This window comes from Delphinapterus leucas, chromosome 19, assembly GCF_059928025.1.
Source record: "Delphinapterus leucas isolate spDelLeu-1000000601 "Yukka" chromosome 19, BTC_Dleu_Yukka2, whole genome shotgun sequence".
Taxonomy (NCBI): Eukaryota; Metazoa; Chordata; class Mammalia; order Artiodactyla; family Monodontidae; genus Delphinapterus; species Delphinapterus leucas.
Genome location: NC_143147.1, coordinates 29584757 through 29601873, shown reverse-complemented (window position 1 = coordinate 29601873; position 17117 = coordinate 29584757). Strand labels below are relative to the sequence as shown.

General features: G+C 77.0%; 17 non-coding genes across 17 annotated transcripts; all 17 read right to left on the bottom strand.

Annotated features, from left to right (window-relative positions):
- Positions 1-342: 342 nt before the first annotated feature.
- LOC149746228 (5S ribosomal RNA) lies at positions 343-461 on the bottom strand. The gene has a single exon (XR_016390512.1). It is a non-coding gene; the product is annotated as a 5S ribosomal RNA (ribosomal RNA).
- A 934-nt stretch (positions 462-1395) lies between these two features.
- On the bottom strand, positions 1396-1514 carry LOC149746227 (5S ribosomal RNA). The gene has a single exon (XR_016389310.1). It is a non-coding gene; the product is annotated as a 5S ribosomal RNA (ribosomal RNA).
- Positions 1515-2448: 934 nt separating this feature from the next.
- LOC149746226 (5S ribosomal RNA) lies at positions 2449-2567 on the bottom strand. The gene has a single exon (XR_016389309.1). It is a non-coding gene; the product is annotated as a 5S ribosomal RNA (ribosomal RNA).
- A 934-nt stretch (positions 2568-3501) lies between these two features.
- Positions 3502-3620, bottom strand: LOC149746225 (5S ribosomal RNA). Its single transcript, XR_016390511.1, has one exon. It is a non-coding gene; the product is annotated as a 5S ribosomal RNA (ribosomal RNA).
- Positions 3621-4554: 934 nt separating this feature from the next.
- Positions 4555-4673, bottom strand: LOC149746224 (5S ribosomal RNA). The gene has a single exon (XR_016390510.1). It is a non-coding gene; the product is annotated as a 5S ribosomal RNA (ribosomal RNA).
- A 530-nt stretch (positions 4674-5203) lies between these two features.
- Positions 5204-5322, bottom strand: LOC149746223 (5S ribosomal RNA). The gene has a single exon (XR_016389308.1). It is a non-coding gene; the product is annotated as a 5S ribosomal RNA (ribosomal RNA).
- Positions 5323-6256: 934 nt separating this feature from the next.
- LOC149746222 (5S ribosomal RNA) lies at positions 6257-6375 on the bottom strand. Its single transcript, XR_016389306.1, has one exon. It is a non-coding gene; the product is annotated as a 5S ribosomal RNA (ribosomal RNA).
- Positions 6376-7309: 934 nt separating this feature from the next.
- On the bottom strand, positions 7310-7428 carry LOC149746221 (5S ribosomal RNA). The gene has a single exon (XR_016389305.1). It is a non-coding gene; the product is annotated as a 5S ribosomal RNA (ribosomal RNA).
- A 934-nt stretch (positions 7429-8362) lies between these two features.
- LOC149746220 (5S ribosomal RNA) lies at positions 8363-8481 on the bottom strand. The gene has a single exon (XR_016390509.1). It is a non-coding gene; the product is annotated as a 5S ribosomal RNA (ribosomal RNA).
- Positions 8482-9415: 934 nt separating this feature from the next.
- On the bottom strand, positions 9416-9534 carry LOC149746219 (5S ribosomal RNA). Its single transcript, XR_016390508.1, has one exon. It is a non-coding gene; the product is annotated as a 5S ribosomal RNA (ribosomal RNA).
- Positions 9535-10467: 933 nt separating this feature from the next.
- Positions 10468-10586, bottom strand: LOC149746218 (5S ribosomal RNA). Its single transcript, XR_016390507.1, has one exon. It is a non-coding gene; the product is annotated as a 5S ribosomal RNA (ribosomal RNA).
- A 934-nt stretch (positions 10587-11520) lies between these two features.
- LOC149746217 (5S ribosomal RNA) lies at positions 11521-11639 on the bottom strand. Its single transcript, XR_016390506.1, has one exon. It is a non-coding gene; the product is annotated as a 5S ribosomal RNA (ribosomal RNA).
- Positions 11640-12573: 934 nt separating this feature from the next.
- Positions 12574-12692, bottom strand: LOC149746216 (5S ribosomal RNA). The gene has a single exon (XR_016389304.1). It is a non-coding gene; the product is annotated as a 5S ribosomal RNA (ribosomal RNA).
- Positions 12693-13626: 934 nt separating this feature from the next.
- On the bottom strand, positions 13627-13745 carry LOC149746215 (5S ribosomal RNA). The gene has a single exon (XR_016389303.1). It is a non-coding gene; the product is annotated as a 5S ribosomal RNA (ribosomal RNA).
- Positions 13746-14679: 934 nt separating this feature from the next.
- On the bottom strand, positions 14680-14798 carry LOC149746214 (5S ribosomal RNA). Its single transcript, XR_016390505.1, has one exon. It is a non-coding gene; the product is annotated as a 5S ribosomal RNA (ribosomal RNA).
- A 934-nt stretch (positions 14799-15732) lies between these two features.
- Positions 15733-15851, bottom strand: LOC149746213 (5S ribosomal RNA). Its single transcript, XR_016390504.1, has one exon. It is a non-coding gene; the product is annotated as a 5S ribosomal RNA (ribosomal RNA).
- A 933-nt stretch (positions 15852-16784) lies between these two features.
- On the bottom strand, positions 16785-16903 carry LOC149746212 (5S ribosomal RNA). The gene has a single exon (XR_016390503.1). It is a non-coding gene; the product is annotated as a 5S ribosomal RNA (ribosomal RNA).
- Between the last annotated feature and the right edge of the window lie 214 nt (positions 16904-17117).

The window sequence follows — 17117 nt, the reverse complement described above, 5'->3', positions numbered from 1 at the left end:
ACACACCCACCGGCACACAGGTGGCGGCCCCGGGGCGGGGCGCCGGTGGGGGCGGCCAGGTGCATGTCGAGGGGCTCGCTGGCCGAAGGGACGGCAACCGGGCCCGCGGCGGAGCCTGGGTCCGGGCCAGGCACCCCGGGGTCGTCTGGGGTGCGGCTGCCTTCCAGGGCCGCCTTCTGGCCGCCTGGCGGGCCGGGCCGGCGGGGAGCGCCCCCTCCGGCGCGCGCGCCGTGGTGGGAGGGGCCTGAGGAGGCGGGGCCTGCAGCGGGGCCCCGGCGCGGGCGGAGCCGGCGGCCACCGCCCGCGGGCGAGTTAAAGGAGAAGGCGGAGCGGGAGGCAAAAAGCCTACAGCACCCGGTATTCCCAGGCGGTCTCCCATCCAAGTACTAACCAGGCCCGACCCTGCTTAGCTTCCGAGATCAGACGAGATCGGGCGCGTCCAGGGTGGTATGGCCGTAGACGGGGGCGGGGACGGCGGGCTGCCTCTTGAGGCCCACTTTCGCTGGCGCTTGCGCCTCACCGCCAGCCTGGCGGTCAGCCCGCCCCGGCAGGACCCCGTCGCCCGCCCAGGCAGGGGGAACGGAGGTCTCGGGTACCGGGCGGTGGCGGAGGCGGAGGGTTTGGCCACCCCCTCCCAGCCGAGGGCGGGCGTGACCCAGCGAACCCTTCGGCGCTTGGCGCCCCGCCCAAGATCCGGCCCGTCGCTCACAGGGACGTGGCCCCGGAGGCTTCAGGGCCCGGGGCCCGCGGTCCCTTGGGCATCGCCCCTGCCCGCCCACGCGGCGCTAGGCGCCGCCCAGCCGCAGCCCGGGCCGGCCCTCCTGCCCGACAGCAGCTGGCCCGAAGCCACTGGGAGCCACCCTCGTGTCGCCACGGCCCCTCAGCTCCGGCGAGGCCACCCTTGCCCGCACACCACCCGCCGAGCTCAGGAGCCCGCCCCTGGCGGCCGGCAGGCCCGGGGAAGCGGCCCCTGCCCTCGATCCCGCTCCCGCACCCGGCAGCGGCGGCGACACGGCGGGGGGCGGGGCTTTTGCCGGAGGGAGCTGTGGAGGGACACACCCACCGGCACACAGGTGGCGGCCCCGGGGCGGGGCGCCGGTCGGGGCGGCCAGGTGCAGGTCGAGGGGCTCGCTGGCCGAAGGGACGGCAACCGGGCCCGCGGCGGAGCCTGGGTCCGGGCCAGGCACCCCGGGGTCGTCTGGGGTGCGGCTGCCTTCCCGTGCCGCCTTCTGGCCGCCTGGCGGGCCGGGCCGGCGGGGAGCGCCCCCTCCGGCGCGCGCGCCGTGGTGGGAGGGGCCTGAGGAGGCGGGGCCTGCAGCGGGGCCCCGGCGCGGGCGGAGCCGGCGGCCACCGCCCGCGGGCGAGTTAAAGGAGAAGGCGGAGCGGGAGGCAAAAAGCCTACAGCACCCGGTATTCCCAGGCGGTCTCCCATCCAAGTACTAACCAGGCCCGACCCTGCTTAGCTTCCGAGATCAGACGAGATCGGGCGCGTTCAGGGTGGTATGGCCGTAGACGGGGGCGGGGACGGCGGGCTGCCTCTTGAGGCCCACTTTCGCTGGCGCTTGCGCCTCACCGCCAGCCTGGCGGTCAGCCCGCCCCGGCAGGACCCCGTCGCCCGCCCAGGCAGGGGGAACGGAGGTCTCGGGTACCGGGCGGTGGCGGAGGTGGAGGGTTTGGCCACCCCCTCCCAGCCGAGGGCGGGCGTGACCCAGCGAACCCTTCCGCGCTTGGCGCCTCGCCCAAGATCCGGCCCTTCGCTCACAGGGACGTGGCCCCGGAGGCTTCAGGGCCCGGGGCCCGCGGTCCCTTGGGCATCGCCCCTGCCCGCCCACGCGGCGCTAGGCGCCGCCCAGCCGCAGCCCGGGCCGGCCCTCCTGCCCGACAGCAGCTGGCCCGAAGCCACTGGGAGCCACCATCGTGTCGCCACGGCCCCTCAGCCCCGGCGAGGCCACCCTTGCCCGCACACCACCCGCCGGGCTCAGTAGCCCGCCCCTGGCGGCCGGCAGGCCCGGGGAAGCGGCCCCTGCCCTCGATCCCGCTACCGCACCCGGCCGCGGCGGTGACACGGCTGGGGGCGGGGCTTTTGCCGGAGGGAGCTGTGGAGGGACACACCCACCGGCACACAGGTGGCGGCCCCGGGGCGGGGCGCCGGTGGGGGCGGCCAGGTGCAGGTCGAGGGGCTCGCTGGCCGAAGGGACGGCAACCGGGCCCGCGGCGGAGCCTGGGTCCGGGCCAGGCACCCCGGGGTCGTCTGGGGTGCGGCTGCCTTCCAGGGCCGCCTTCTGGCCGCCTGGCGGGCCGGGCCGGCGGGGAGCGCCCCCTCCGGCGCGCGCGCCGTGGTGGGAGGGGCCTGAGGAGGCGGGGCCTGCAGCGGGGCCCCGGCGCGGGCGGAGCCGGCGGCCACCGCCCGCGGGCGAGTTAAAGGAGAAGGCGGAGCGGGAGGCAAAAAGCCTACAGCACCCGGTATTCCCAGGCGGTCTCCCATCCAAGTACTAACCAGGCCCGACCCTGCTTAGCTTCCGAGATCAGACGAGATCGGGCGCGTTCAGGGTGGTATGGCCGTAGACGGGGGCGGGGACGCCGGGCTGCCTCTTGAGGCCCACTTTCGCTGGCGCTTGCGCCTCACCGCCAGCCTGGCGGTCAGCCCGCCCCGGCAGGACCCCGTCGCCCGCCCAGGCAGGGGGAACGGAGGTCTCGGGTACCGGGCGGTGGCGGAGGTGGAGGGTTTGGCCACCCCCTCCCAGCCGAGGGCGGGCGTGACCCAGCGAACCCTTCCGCGCTTGGCGCCTCGCCCAAGATCCGGCCCTTCGCTCACAGGGACGTGGCCCCGGAGGCTTCAGGGCCCGGGGCCCGCGGTCCCTTGGGCATCGCCCCTGCCCGCCCACGCGGCGCTAGGCGCCGCCCAGCCGCAGCCCGGGCCGGCCCTCCTGCCCGACAGCAGCTGGCCCGAAGCCACTGGGAGCCACCATCGTGTCGCCACGGCCCCTCAGCCCCGGCGAGGCCACCCTTGCCCGCACACCACCCGCCGGGCTCAGTAGCCCGCCCCTGGCGGCCGGCAGGCCCGGGGAAGCGGCCCCTGCCCTCGATCCCGCTACCGCACCCGGCCGCGGCGGTGACACGGCTGGGGGCGGGGCTTTTGCCGGAGGGAGCTGTGGAGGGACACACCCACCGGCACACAGGTGGCGGCCCCGGGGCGGGGCGCCGGTGGGGGCGGCCAGGTGCAGGTCGAGGGGCTCGCTGGCCGAAGGGACGGCAACCGGGCCCGCGGCGGAGCCTGGGTCCGGGCCAGGCACCCCGGGGTCGTCTGGGGTGCGGCTGCCTTCCAGGGCCGCCTTCTGGCCGCCTGGCGGGCCGGGCCGGCGGGGAGCGCCCCCTCCGGCGCGCGCGCCGTGGTGGGAGGGGCCTGAGGAGGCGGGGCCTGCAGCGGGGCCCCGGCGCGGGCGGAGCCGGCGGCCACCGCCCGCGGGCGAGTTAAAGGAGAAGGCGGAGCGGGAGGCAAAAAGCCTACAGCACCCGGTATTCCCAGGCGGTCTCCCATCCAAGTACTAACCAGGCCCGACCCTGCTTAGCTTCCGAGATCAGACGAGATCGGGCGCGTCCAGGGTGGTATGGCCGTAGACGGGGGCGGGGACGGCGGGCTGCCTCTTGAGGCCCACTTTCGCTGGCGCTTGCGCCTCACCGCCAGCCTGGCGGTCAGCCCGCCCCGGCAGGACCCCGTCGCCCGCCCAGGCAGGGGGAACGGAGGTCTCGGGTACCGGGCGGTGGCGGAGGCGGAGGGTTTGGCCACCCCCTCCCAGCCGAGGGCGGGCGTGACCCAGCGAACCCTTCGGCGCTTGGCGCCCCGCCCAAGATCCGGCCCGTCGCTCACAGGGACGTGGCCCCGGAGGCTTCAGGGCCCGGGGCCCGCGGTCCCTTGGGCATCGCCCCTGCCCGCCCACGCGGCGCTAGGCGCCGCCCAGCCGCAGCCCGGGCCGGCCCTCCTGCCCGACAGCAGCTGGCCCGAAGCCACTGGGAGCCACCATCGTGTCGCCACGGCCCCTCAGCCCCGGCGAGGCCACCCTTGCCCGCACACCACCCGCCGGGCTCAGTAGCCCGCCCCTGGCGGCCGGCAGGCCCGGGGAAGCGGCCCCTGCCCTCGATCCCGCTCCCGCACCCGGCCGCGGCGGTGACACGGCTGGGGGCGGGGCTTTTGCCGGAGGGAGCTGTGGAGGGACACACCCACCGGCACACAGGTGGCGGCCCCGGGGCGGGGCGCCGGTGGGGGCGGCCAGGTGCAGGTCGAGGGGCTCGCTGGCCGAAGGGACGCTAACCGGGCCCGCGGCGGAGCCTGGGTCCGGGCCAGGCACCCCGGGGGCGTCTGGGGTGCGGCTGCCTTCCAGGGCCGCCTTCTGGTCGCCTGGCGGGCCGGGCCGGCGGGGAGCGCCCCCTCCGGCGCGCGCGCCGTGGTGGGAGGGGCCTGAGGAGGCGGGGCCTGCAGCGGGGCCCCGGCGCGGGCGGAGCCGGCGGCCACCGCCCGCGGGCGAGTTAAAGGAGAAGGCGGAGCGGGAGGCAAAAAGCCTACAGCACCCGGTATTCCCAGGCGGTCTCCCATCCAAGTACTAACCAGGCCCGACCCTGCTTAGCTTCCGAGATCAGACGAGATCGGGCGCGTCCAGGGTGGTATGGCCGTAGACGGGGGGGGGACGGCGGGCTGCCTCTTGAGGCCCACATTCGCTGGCGCTTGCGCCTCACCGCCAGCCTGGCGGTCAGCCCGCCCCGGCAGGACCCCGTCGCCCGCCCAGGCAGGGGGAACGGAGGTCTCGGGTACCGGGCGGTGGCGGAGGCGGAGGGCGGGGCTTTTGCCGGAGGGGGCTGTGGAGGGACACACCCACCGGCACACAGGTGGCGGCCCCGGGGCGGGGCGCCGGTGGGGGCGGCCAGGTGCAGGTCGAGGGGCTCGCTGGCCGAAGGGACGGCAACCGGGCCCGCGGCGGAGCCTGGGTCCGGGCCAGGCACCCCGGGGGCGTCTGGGGTGCGGCTGCCTTCCAGGGCCGCCTTCTGGTCGCCTGGCGGGCCGGGCCGGCGGGGAGCGCCCCCTCCGGCGCGCGCGCCGTGGTGGGAGGGGCCTGAGGAGGCGGGGCCTGCAGCGGGGCCCCGGCGCGGGCGGAGCCGGCGGCCACCGCCCGCGGGCGAGTTAAAGGAGAAGGCGGAGCGGGAGGCAAAAAGCCTACAGCACCCGGTATTCCCAGGCGGTCTCCCATCCAAGTACTAACCAGGCCCGACCCTGCTTAGCTTCCGAGATCAGACGAGATCGGGCGCGTTCAGGGTGGTATGGCCGTAGACGGGGGCGGGGACGGCGGGCTGCCTCTTGAGGCCCACTTTCGCTGGCGCTTGCGCCTCACCGCCAGCCTGGCGGTCAGCCCGCCCCGGCAGGACCCCGTCGCCCGCCCAGGCAGGGGGAACGGAGGTCTCGGGTACCGGGCGGTGGCGGAGGCGGAGGGTTTGGCCACCCCCTCCCAGCCGAGGGCGGGCGTGACCCAGCGAACCCTTCGGCGCTTGGCGCCCCGCCCAAGATCCGGCCCGTCGCTCACAGGGACGTGGCCCCGGAGGCTTCAGGGCCCGGGGCCCGCGGTGCCTTGGGCATCGCCCCTGCCCGCCCACGCGGCGCTAGGCGCCGCCCAGCCGCAGCCCGGGCCGGCCCTCCTGCCCGACAGCAGCTGGCCCGAAGCCACTGGGAGCCACCATCGTGTCGCCACGGCCCCTCAGCCCCGGCGAGGCCACCCTTGCCCGCACACCACCCGCCGAGCTCAGGAGCCCGCCCCTGGCGGCCGGCAGGCCCGGGGAAGCGGCCCCTGCCCTCGATCCCGCTCCCGCACCCGGCCGCGGCGGCGACACGGCGGGGGGCGGGGCTTTTGCCGGAGGGAGCTGTGGAGGGACACACCCACCGGCACACAGGTGGCGGCCCCGGGGCGGGGCGCCGGTGGGGGCGGCCAGGTGCAGGTCGAGGGGCTCGCTGGCCGAAGGGACGGCAACCGGGCCCGCGGCGGAGCCTGGGTCCGGGCCAGGCACCCCGGGGTCGTCTGGGGTGCGGCTGCCTTCCAGGGCCGCCTTCTGGCCGCCTGGCGGGCCGGGCCGGCGGGGAGCGCCCCCTCCGGCGCGCGCGCCGTGGTGGGAGGGGCCTGAGGAGGCGAGGCCTGCTGCGGGGCCCCGGCGCGGGCGGAGCCGGCGGCCACCGCCCGCGGGCGAGTTAAAGGAGAAGGCGGAGCGGGAGGCAAAAAGCCTACAGCACCCGGTATTCCCAGGCGGTCTCCCATCCAAGTACTAACCAGGCCCGACCCTGCTTAGCTTCCGAGATCAGACGAGATCGGGCGCGTTCAGGGTGGTATGGCCGTAGACGGGGGCGGGGACGGCGGGCTGCCTCTTGAGGCCCACTTTCGCTGGCGCTTGCGCCTCACCGCCAGCCTGGCGGTCAGCCCGCCCCGGCAGGACCCCTTCGCCCGCCCAGGCAGGGGGAACGGAGGTCTCGGGTACCGGGCGTTGGCGGAGGCGGAGGGTTTGGCCACCCCCTCCCAGCCGAGGGCGGGCGTGACCCAGCGAACCCTTCGGCGCTTGGCGCCCCGCCCAAGATCCGGCCCGTCGCTCACAGGGACGTGGCCCCGGAGGCTTCAGGGCCCGGGGCCCGCGGTCCCTTGGGCATCGCCCCTGCCCGCCCACGCGGCGCTAGGCGCCGCCCAGCCGCAGCCCGGGCCGGCCCTCCTGCCCGACAGCAGCTGGCCCGAAGCCACTGGGAGCCACCATCGTGTCGCCACGGCCCCTCAGCTCCGGCGAGGCCACCCTTGCCCGCACACCACCCGCCGAGCTCAGGAGTCCGCCCCTGGCGGCCGGCAGGCCCGGGGAAGCGGCCCCTGCCCTCGATCCCGCTCCCGCACCCGGCCGCGGCGGCGACACGGCGGGGGGCGGGGCTTTTGCCGGAGGGAGCTGTGGAGGGACACACCCACCGGCACACAGGTGGCGGCCCCGGGGCGGGGCGCCGGTGGGGGCGGCCAGGTGCAGGTCGAGGGGCTCGCTGGCCGAAGGGACGGCAACCGGGCCCGCGGCGGAGCCTGGGTCCGGGCCAGGCACCCCGGGGTCGTCTGGGGTGCGGCTGCCTTCCAGGGCCGCCTTCTGGCCGCCTGGCGGGCCGGGCCGGCGGGGAGCGCCCCCTCCGGCGCGCGCGCCGTGGTGGGAGGGGCCTGAGGAGGCGGGGCCTGCAGCGGGGCCCCGGCGCGGGCGGAGCCGGCGGCCACCGCCCGCGGGCGAGTTAAAGGAGAAGGCGGAGCGGGAGGCAAAAAGCCTACAGCACCCGGTATTCCCAGGCGGTCTCCCATCCAAGTACTAACCAGGCCCGACCCTGCTTAGCTTCCGAGATCAGACGAGATCGGGCGCGTTCAGGGTGGTATGGCCGTAGACGGGGGCGGGGACGCCGGGCTGCCTCTTGAGGCCCACTTTCGCTGGCGCTTGCGCCTCACCGCCAGCCTGGCGGTCAGCCCGCCCCGGCAGGACCCCGTCGCCCGCCCAGGCAGGGGGAACGGAGGTCTCGGGTACCGGGCGGTGGCGGAGGTGGAGGGTTTGGCCACCCCCTCCCAGCCGAGGGCGGGCGTGACCCAGCGAACCCTTCCGCGCTTGGCGCCTCGCCCAAGATCCGGCCCTTCGCTCACAGGGACGTGGCCCCGGAGGCTTCAGGGCCCGGGGCCCGCGGTCCCTTGGGCATCGCCCCTGCCCGCCCACGCGGCGCTAGGCGCCGCCCAGCCGCAGCCCGGGCCGGCCCTCCTGCCCGACAGCAGCTGGCCCGAAGCCACTGGGAGCCACCATCGTGTCGCCACGGCCCCTCAGCCCCGGCGAGGCCACCCTTGCCCGCACACCACCCGCCGGGCTCAGTAGCCCGCCCCTGGCGGCCGGCAGGCCCGGGGAAGCGGCCCCTGCCCTCGATCCCGCTACCGCACCCGGCCGCGGCGGTGACACGGCTGGGGGCGGGGCTTTTGCCGGAGGGAGCTGTGGAGGGACACACCCACCGGCACACAGGTGGCGGCCCCGGGGCGGGGCGCCGGTGGGGGCGGCCAGGTGCAGGTCGAGGGGCTCGCTGGCCGAAGGGACGGCAACCGGGCCCGCGGCGGAGCCTGGGTCCGGGCCAGGCACCCCGGGGTCGTCTGGGGTGCGGCTGCCTTCCAGGGCCGCCTTCTGGCCGCCTGGCGGGCCGGGCCGGCGGGGAGCGCCCCCTCCGGCGCGCGCGCCGTGGTGGGAGGGGCCTGAGGAGGCGGGGCCTGCAGCGGGGCCCCGGCGCGGGCGGAGCCGGCGGCCACCGCCCGCGGGCGAGTTAAAGGAGAAGGCGGAGCGGGAGGCAAAAAGCCTACAGCACCCGGTATTCCCAGGCGGTCTCCCATCCAAGTACTAACCAGGCCCGACCCTGCTTAGCTTCCGAGATCAGACGAGATCGGGCGCGTCCAGGGTGGTATGGCCGTAGACGGGGGCGGGGACGGCGGGCTGCCTCTTGAGGCCCACTTTCGCTGGCGCTTGCGCCTCACCGCCAGCCTGGCGGTCAGCCCGCCCCGGCAGGACCCCGTCGCCCGCCCAGGCAGGGGGAACGGAGGTCTCGGGTACCGGGCGGTGGCGGAGGCGGAGGGTTTGGCCACCCCCTCCCAGCCGAGGGCGGGCGTGACCCAGCGAACCCTTCGGCGCTTGGCGCCCCGCCCAAGATCCGGCCCGTCGCTCACAGGGACGTGGCCCCGGAGGCTTCAGGGCCCGGGGCCCGCGGTCCCTTGGGCATCGCCCCTGCCCGCCCACGCGGCGCTAGGCGCCGCCCAGCCGCAGCCCGGGCCGGCCCTCCTGCCCGACAGCAGCTGGCCCGAAGCCACTGGGAGCCACCATCGTGTCGCCACGGCCCCTCAGCCCCGGCGAGGCCACCCTTGCCCGCACACCACCCGCCGGGCTCAGTAGCCCGCCCCTGGCGGCCGGCAGGCCCGGGGAAGCGGCCCCTGCCCTCGATCCCGCTCCCGCACCCGGCCGCGGCGGTGACACGGCTGGGGGCGGGGCTTTTGCCGGAGGGAGCTGTGGAGGGACACACCCACCGGCACACAGGTGGCGGCCCCGGGGCGGGGCGCCGGTGGGGGCGGCCAGGTGCAGGTCGAGGGGCTCGCTGGCCGAAGGGACGCTAACCGGGCCCGCGGCGGAGCCTGGGTCCGGGCCAGGCACCCCGGGGGCGTCTGGGGTGCGGCTGCCTTCCAGGGCCGCCTTCTGGTCGCCTGGCGGGCCGGGCCGGCGGGGAGCGCCCCCTCCGGCGCGCGCGCCGTGGTGGGAGGGGCCTGAGGAGGCGGGGCCTGCAGCGGGGCCCCGGCGCGGGCGGAGCCGGCGGCCACCGCCCGCGGGCGAGTTAAAGGAGAAGGCGGAGCGGGAGGCAAAAAGCCTACAGCACCCGGTATTCCCAGGCGGTCTCCCATCCAAGTACTAACCAGGCCCGACCCTGCTTAGCTTCCGAGATCAGACGAGATCGGGCGCGTCCAGGGTGGTATGGCCGTAGACGGGGGCGGGGACGGCGGGCTGCCTCTTGAGGCCCACTTTCGCTGGCGCTTGCGCCTCACCGCCAGCCTGGCGGTCAGCCCGCCCCGGCAGGACCCCGTCGCCCGCCCAGGCAGGGGGAACGGAGGTCTCGGGTACCGGGCGGTGGCGGAGGCGGAGGGTTTGGCCACCCCCTCCCAGCCGAGGGCGGGCGTGACCCAGCGAACCCTTCGGCGCTTGGCGCCCCGCCCAAGATCCGGCCCGTCGCTCACAGGGACGTGGCCCCGGAGGCTTCAGGGCCCGGGGCCCGCGATGCCTTGGGCATCGCCCCTGCCCGCCCACGCGGCACTAGGCGCCGCCCAGCCGCAGCCCGGGCCGGCCCTCCTGCCCGACAGCAGCTGGCCCGAAGCCACTGGGAGCCACCATCGTGTCGCCACGGCCCCTCAGCCCCGGCGAGGCCACCCTTGCCCGCACACCACCCGCCGAGCTCAGGAGCCCGCCCCTGGCGGCCGGCAGGCCCGGGGAAGCGGCCCCTGCCGTCGATCCCGCTCCCGCACCCAGCCGCGGCGGCGACACGGCGGGGGGCGGGGCTTTTGCCGGAGGGAGCTGTGAGGGACACACCCACCGGCACACAGGTGGCGGCCCCGGGGCGGGGCGCCGGTGGGGGCGGCCAGGTGCAGGTCGAGGGGCTCGCTGGCCGAAGGGACGGCAACCGGGCCCGCGGCGGAGCCTGGGTCCGGGCCAGGCACCCCGGGGGCGTCTGGGGTGCGGCTGCCTTCCAGGGCCGCCTTCTGGTCGCCTGGCGGGCCGGGCCGGCGGGGAGCGCCCCCTCCGGCGCGCGCGCCGTGGTGGGAGGGGCCTGAGGAGGCGGGGCCTGCAGCGGGGCCCCGGCGCGGGCGGAGCCGGCGGCCACCGCCCGCGGGCGAGTTAAAGGAGAAGGCGGAGCGGGAGGCAAAAAGCCTACAGCACCCGGTATTCCCAGGCGGTCTCCCATCCAAGTACTAACCAGGCCCGACCCTGCTTAGCTTCCGAGATCAGACGAGATCGGGCGCGTCCAGGGTGGTATGGCCGTAGACGGGGGCGGGGACCGCGGGCTGCCTCTTGAGGCCCACTTTCGCTGGCGCTTGCGCCTCACCGCCAGCCTGGCGGTCAGCCCGCCCCGGCAGGACCCCGTCGCCCGCCCAGGCAGGGGGAACGGAGGTCTCGGGTACCGGGCGTTGGCGGAGGCGGAGGGTTTGGCCACCCCCTCCCAGCCGAGGGCGGGCGTGACCCAGCGAACCCTTCGGCGCTTGGCGCCCCGCCCAAGATCCGGCCCGTCGCTCACAGGGACGTGGCCCCGGAGGCTTCAGGGCCCGGGGCCCGCGGTCCCTTGGGCATCGCCCCTGCCCGCCCACGCGGCGCTAGGCGCCGCCCAGCCGCAGCCCGGGACGACCCTCCTGCCCGACAGCAGCTGGCCCGAAGCCACTGGGAGCCACCATCGTGTCGCCACGGCCCCTCAGCCCCGGCGAGGCCACCCTTGCCCGCACACCACCCGCCGAGCTCAGGAGCCCGCCCCTGGCGGCCGGCAGGCCCGGGGAAGCGGCCCCTGCCCTCGATCCCGCTCCCGCACCCGGCAGCGGCGGCGACACGGCGGGGGGCGGGGCTTTTGCCGGAGGGAGCTGTGGATGGACACACCCACCGGCACACAGGTGGCGGCCCCGGGGCGGGGCGCCGGTGGGGGCGGCCAGGTGCATGTCGAGGGGCTCGCTGGCCGAAGGGACGGCAACCGGGCCCGCGGCGGAGCCTGGGTCCGGGCCAGGCACCCCGGGGTCGTCTGGGGTGCGGCTGCCTTCCAGGGCCGCCTTCTGGCCGCCTGGCGGGCCGGGCCGGCGGGGAGCGCCCCCTCCGGCGCGCGCGCCGTGGTGGGAGGGGCCTGAGGAGGCGGGGCCTGCAGCGGGGCCCCGGCGCGGGCGGAGCCGGCGGCCACCGCCCGCGGGCGAGTTAAAGGAGAAGGCGGAGCGGGAGGCAAAAAGCCTACAGCACCCGGTATTCCCAGGCGGTCTCCCATCCAAGTACTAACCAGGCCCGACCCTGCTTAGCTTCCGAGATCAGACGAGATCGGGCGCGTCCAGGGTGGTATGGCCGTAGACGGGGGCGGGGACGGCGGGCTGCCTCTTGAGGCCCACTTTCGCTGGCGCTTGCGCCTCACCGCCAGCCTGGCGGTCAGCCCGCCCCGGCAGGACCCCGTCGCCCGCCCAGGCAGGGGGAACGGAGGTCTCGGGTACCGGGCGGTGGCGGAGGCGGAGGGTTTGGCCACCCCCTCCCAGCCGAGGGCGGGCGTGACCCAGCGAACCCTTCGGCGCTTGGCGCCCCGCCCAAGATCCGGCCCGTCGCTCACAGGGACGTGGCCCCGGAGGCTTCAGGGCCCGGGGCCCGCGGTCCCTTGGGCATCGCCCCTGCCCGCCCACGCGGCGCTAGGCGCCGCCCAGCCGCAGCCCGGGCCGGCCCTCCTGCCCGACAGCAGCTGGCCCGAAGCCACTGGGAGCCACCCTCGTGTCGCCACGGCCCCTCAGCTCCGGCGAGGCCACCCTTGCCCGCACACCACCCGCCGAGCTCAGGAGCCCGCCCCTGGCGGCCGGCAGGCCCGGGGAAGCGGCCCCTGCCCTCGATCCCGCTCCCGCACCCGGCAGCGGCGGCGACACGGCGGGGGGCGGGGCTTTTGCCGGAGGGAGCTGTGGAGGGACACACCCACCGGCACACAGGTGGCGGCCCCGGGGCGGGGCGCCGGTCGGGGCGGCCAGGTGCAGGTCGAGGGGCTCGCTGGCCGAAGGGACGGCAACCGGGCCCGCGGCGGAGCCTGGGTCCGGGCCAGGCACCCCGGGGTCGTCTGGGGTGCGGCTGCCTTCCCGTGCCGCCTTCTGGCCGCCTGGCGGGCCGGGCCGGCGGGGAGCGCCCCCTCCGGCGCGCGCGCCGTGGTGGGAGGGGCCTGAGGAGGCGGGGCCTGCAGCGGGGCCCCGGCGCGGGCGGAGCCGGCGGCCACCGCCCGCGGGCGAGTTAAAGGAGAAGGCGGAGCGGGAGGCAAAAAGCCTACAGCACCCGGTATTCCCAGGCGGTCTCCCATCCAAGTACTAACCAGGCCCGACCCTGCTTAGCTTCCGAGATCAGACGAGATCGGGCGCGTTCAGGGTGGTATGGCCGTAGACGGGGGCGGGGACGGCGGGCTGCCTCTTGAGGCCCACTTTCGCTGGCGCTTGCGCCTCACCGCCAGCCTGGCGGTCAGCCCGCCCCGGCAGGACCCCGTCGCCCGCCCAGGCAGGGGGAACGGAGGTCTCGGGTACCGGGCGGTGGCGGAGGTGGAGGGTTTGGCCACCCCCTCCCAGCCGAGGGCGGGCGTGACCCAGCGAACCCTTCCGCGCTTGGCGCCTCGCCCAAGATCCGGCCCTTCGCTCACAGGGACGTGGCCCCGGAGGCTTCAGGGCCCGGGGCCCGCGGTCCCTTGGGCATCGCCCCTGCCCGCCCACGCGGCGCTAGGCGCCGCCCAGCCGCAGCCCGGGCCGGCCCTCCTGCCCGACAGCAGCTGGCCCGAAGCCACTGGGAGCCACCATCGTGTCGCCACGGCCCCTCAGCCCCGGCGAGGCCACCCTTGCCCGCACACCACCCGCCGGGCTCAGTAGCCCGCCCCTGGCGGCCGGCAGGCCCGGGGAAGCGGCCCCTGCCCTCGATCCCGCTACCGCACCCGGCCGCGGCGGTGACACGGCTGGGGGCGGGGCTTTTGCCGGAGGGAGCTGTGGAGGGACACACCCACCGGCACACAGGTGGCGGCCCCGGGGCGGGGCGCCGGTGGGGGCGGCCAGGTGCAGGTCGAGGGGCTCGCTGGCCGAAGGGACGGCAACCGGGCCCGCGGCGGAGCCTGGGTCCGGGCCAGGCACCCCGGGGTCGTCTGGGGTGCGGCTGCCTTCCAGGGCCGCCTTCTGGCCGCCTGGCGGGCCGGGCCGGCGGGGAGCGCCCCCTCCGGCGCGCGCGCCGTGGTGGGAGGGGCCTGAGGAGGCGGGGCCTGCAGCGGGGCCCCGGCGCGGGCGGAGCCGGCGGCCACCGCCCGCGGGCGAGTTAAAGGAGAAGGCGGAGCGGGAGGCAAAAAGCCTACAGCACCCGGTATTCCCAGGCGGTCTCCCATCCAAGTACTAACCAGGCCCGACCCTGCTTAGCTTCCGAGATCAGACGAGATCGGGCGCGTTCAGGGTGGTATGGCCGTAGACGGGGGCGGGGACGCCGGGCTGCCTCTTGAGGCCCACTTTCGCTGGCGCTTGCGCCTCACCGCCAGCCTGGCGGTCAGCCCGCCCCGGCAGGACCCCGTCGCCCGCCCAGGCAGGGGGAACGGAGGTCTCGGGTACCGGGCGGTGGCGGAGGTGGAGGGTTTGGCCACCCCCTCCCAGCCGAGGGCGGGCGTGACCCAGCGAACCCTTCCGCGCTTGGCGCCTCGCCCAAGATCCGGCCCTTCGCTCACAGGGACGTGGCCCCGGAGGCTTCAGGGCCCGGGGCCCGCGGTCCCTTGGGCATCGCCCCTGCCCGCCCACGCGGCGCTAGGCGCCGCCCAGCCGCAGCCCGGGCCGGCCCTCCTGCCCGACAGCAGCTGGCCCGAAGCCACTGGGAGCCACCATCGTGTCGCCACGGCCCCTCAGCCCCGGCGAGGCCACCCTTGCCCGCACACCACCCGCCGGGCTCAGTAGCCCGCCCCTGGCGGCCGGCAGGCCCGGGGAAGCGGCCCCTGCCCTCGATCCCGCTACCGCACCCGGCCGCGGCGGTGACACGGCTGGGGGCGGGGCTTTTGCCGGAGGGAGCTGTGGAGGGACACACCCACCGGCACACAGGTGGCGGCCCCGGGGCGGGGCGCCGGTGGGGGCGGCCAGGTGCAGGTCGAGGGGCTCGCTGGCCGAAGGGACGGCAACCGGGCCCGCGGCGGAGCCTGGGTCCGGGCCAGGCACCCCGGGGTCGTCTGGGGTGCGGCTGCCTTCCAGGGCCGCCTTCTGGCCGCCTGGCGGGCCGGGCCGGCGGGGAGCGCCCCCTCCGGCGCGCGCGCCGTGGTGGGAGGGGCCTGAGGAGGCGGGGCCTGCAGCGGGGCCCCGGCGCGGGCGGAGCCGGCGGCCACCGCCCGCGGGCGAGTTAAAGGAGAAGGCGGAGCGGGAGGCAAAAAGCCTACAGCACCCGGTATTCCCAGGCGGTCTCCCATCCAAGTACTAACCAGGCCCGACCCTGCTTAGCTTCCGAGATCAGACGAGATCGGGCGCGTCCAGGGTGGTATGGCCGTAGACGGGGGCGGGGACGGCGGGCTGCCTCTTGAGGCCCACTTTCGCTGGCGCTTGCGCCTCACCGCCAGCCTGGCGGTCAGCCCGCCCCGGCAGGACCCCGTCGCCCGCCCAGGCAGGGGGAACGGAGGTCTCGGGTACCGGGCGGTGGCGGAGGCGGAGGGTTTGGCCACCCCCTCCCAGCCGAGGGCGGGCGTGACCCAGCGAACCCTTCGGCGCTTGGCGCCCCGCCCAAGATCCGGCCCGTCGCTCACAGGGACGTGGCCCCGGAGGCTTCAGGGCCCGGGGCCCGCGGTCCCTTGGGCATCGCCCCTGCCCGCCCACGCGGCGCTAGGCGCCGCCCAGCCGCAGCCCGGGCCGGCCCTCCTGCCCGACAGCAGCTGGCCCGAAGCCACTGGGAGCCACCATCGTGTCGCCACGGCCCCTCAGCCCCGGCGAGGCCACCCTTGCCCGCACACCACCCGCCGGGCTCAGTAGCCCGCCCCTGGCGGCCGGCAGGCCCGGGGAAGCGGCCCCTGCCCTCGATCCCGCTCCCGCACCCGGCCGCGGCGGTGACACGGCTGGGGGCGGGGCTTTTGCCGGAGGGAGCTGTGGAGGGACACACCCACCGGCACACAGGTGGCGGCCCCGGGGCGGGGCGCCGGTGGGGGCGGCCAGGTGCAGGTCGAGGGGCTCGCTGGCCGAAGGGACGCTAACCGGGCCCGCGGCGGAGCCTGGGTCCGGGCCAGGCACCCCGGGGGCGTCTGGGGTGCGGCTGCCTTCCAGGGCCGCCTTCTGGTCGCCTGGCGGGCCGGGCCGGCGGGGAGCGCCCCCTCCGGCGCGCGCGCCGTGGTGGGAGGGGCCTGAGGAGGCGGGGCCTGCAGCGGGGCCCCGGCGCGGGCGGAGCCGGCGGCCACCGCCCGCGGGCGAGTTAAAGGAGAAGGCGGAGCGGGAGGCAAAAAGCCTACAGCACCCGGTATTCCCAGGCGGTCTCCCATCCAAGTACTAACCAGGCCCGACCCTGCTTAGCTTCCGAGATCAGACGAGATCGGGCGCGTCCAGGGTGGTATGGCCGTAGACGGGGGCGGGGACGGCGGGCTGCCTCTTGAGGCCCACTTTCGCTGGCGCTTGCGCCTCACCGCCAGCCTGGCGGTCAGCCCGCCCCGGCAGGACCCCGTCGCCCGCCCAGGCAGGGGGAACGGAGGTCTCGGGTACCGGGCGGTGGCGGAGGCGGAGGGTTTGGCCACCCCCTCCCAGCCGAGGGCGGGCGTGACCCAGCGAACCCTTCGGCGCTTGGCGCCCCGCCCAAGATCCGGCCCGTCGCTCACAGGGACGTGGCCCCGGAGGCTTCAGGGCCCGGGGCCCGCGATGCCTTGGGCATCGCCCCTGCCCGCCCACGCGGCACTAGGCGCCGCCCAGCCGCAGCCCGGGCCGGCCCTCCTGCCCGACAGCAGCTGGCCCGAAGCCACTGGGAGCCACCATCGTGTCGCCACGGCCCCTCAGCCCCGGCGAGGCCACCCTTGCCCGCACACCACCCGCCGAGCTCAGGAGCCCGCCCCTGGCGGCCGGCAGGCCCGGGGAAGCGGCCCCTGCCGTCGATCCCGCTCCCGCACCCAGCCGCGGCGGCGACACGGCGGGGGGCGGGGCTTTTGCCGGAGGGAGCTGTGAGGGACACACCCACCGGCACACAGGTGGCGGCCCCGGGGCGGGGCGCCGGTGGGGGCGGCCAGGTGCAGGTCGAGGGGCTCGCTGGCCGAAGGGACGGCAACCGGGCCCGCGGCGGAGCCTGGGTCCGGGCCAGGCACCCCGGGGGCGTCTGGGGTGCGGCTGCCTTCCAGGGCCGCCTTCTGGTCGCCTGGCGGGCCGGGCCGGCGGGGAGCGCCCCCTCCGGCGCGCGCGCCGTGGTGGGAGGGGCCTGAGGAGGCGGGGCCTGCAGCGGGGCCCCGGCGCGGGCGGAGCCGGCGGCCACCGCCCGCGGGCGAGTTAAAGGAGAAGGCGGAGCGGGAGGCAAAAAGCCTACAGCACCCGGTATTCCCAGGCGGTCTCCCATCCAAGTACTAACCAGGCCCGACCCTGCTTAGCTTCCGAGATCAGACGAGATCGGGCGCGTCCAGGGTGGTATGGCCGTAGACGGGGGCGGGGACGGCGGGCTGCCTCTTGAGGCCCACTTTCGCTGGCGCTTGCGCCTCACCGCCAGCCTGGCGGTCAGCCCGCCCCGGCAGGACCCCGTCGCCCGCCCAGGCAGGGGGAACGGAGGTCTCGGGTACCGGGCGTTGGCGGAGGCGGAGGGTTTGGCCACCCCCTCCCAGCCGAGGGCGGGCGTGACCCAGCGAACCCTTCGGCGCT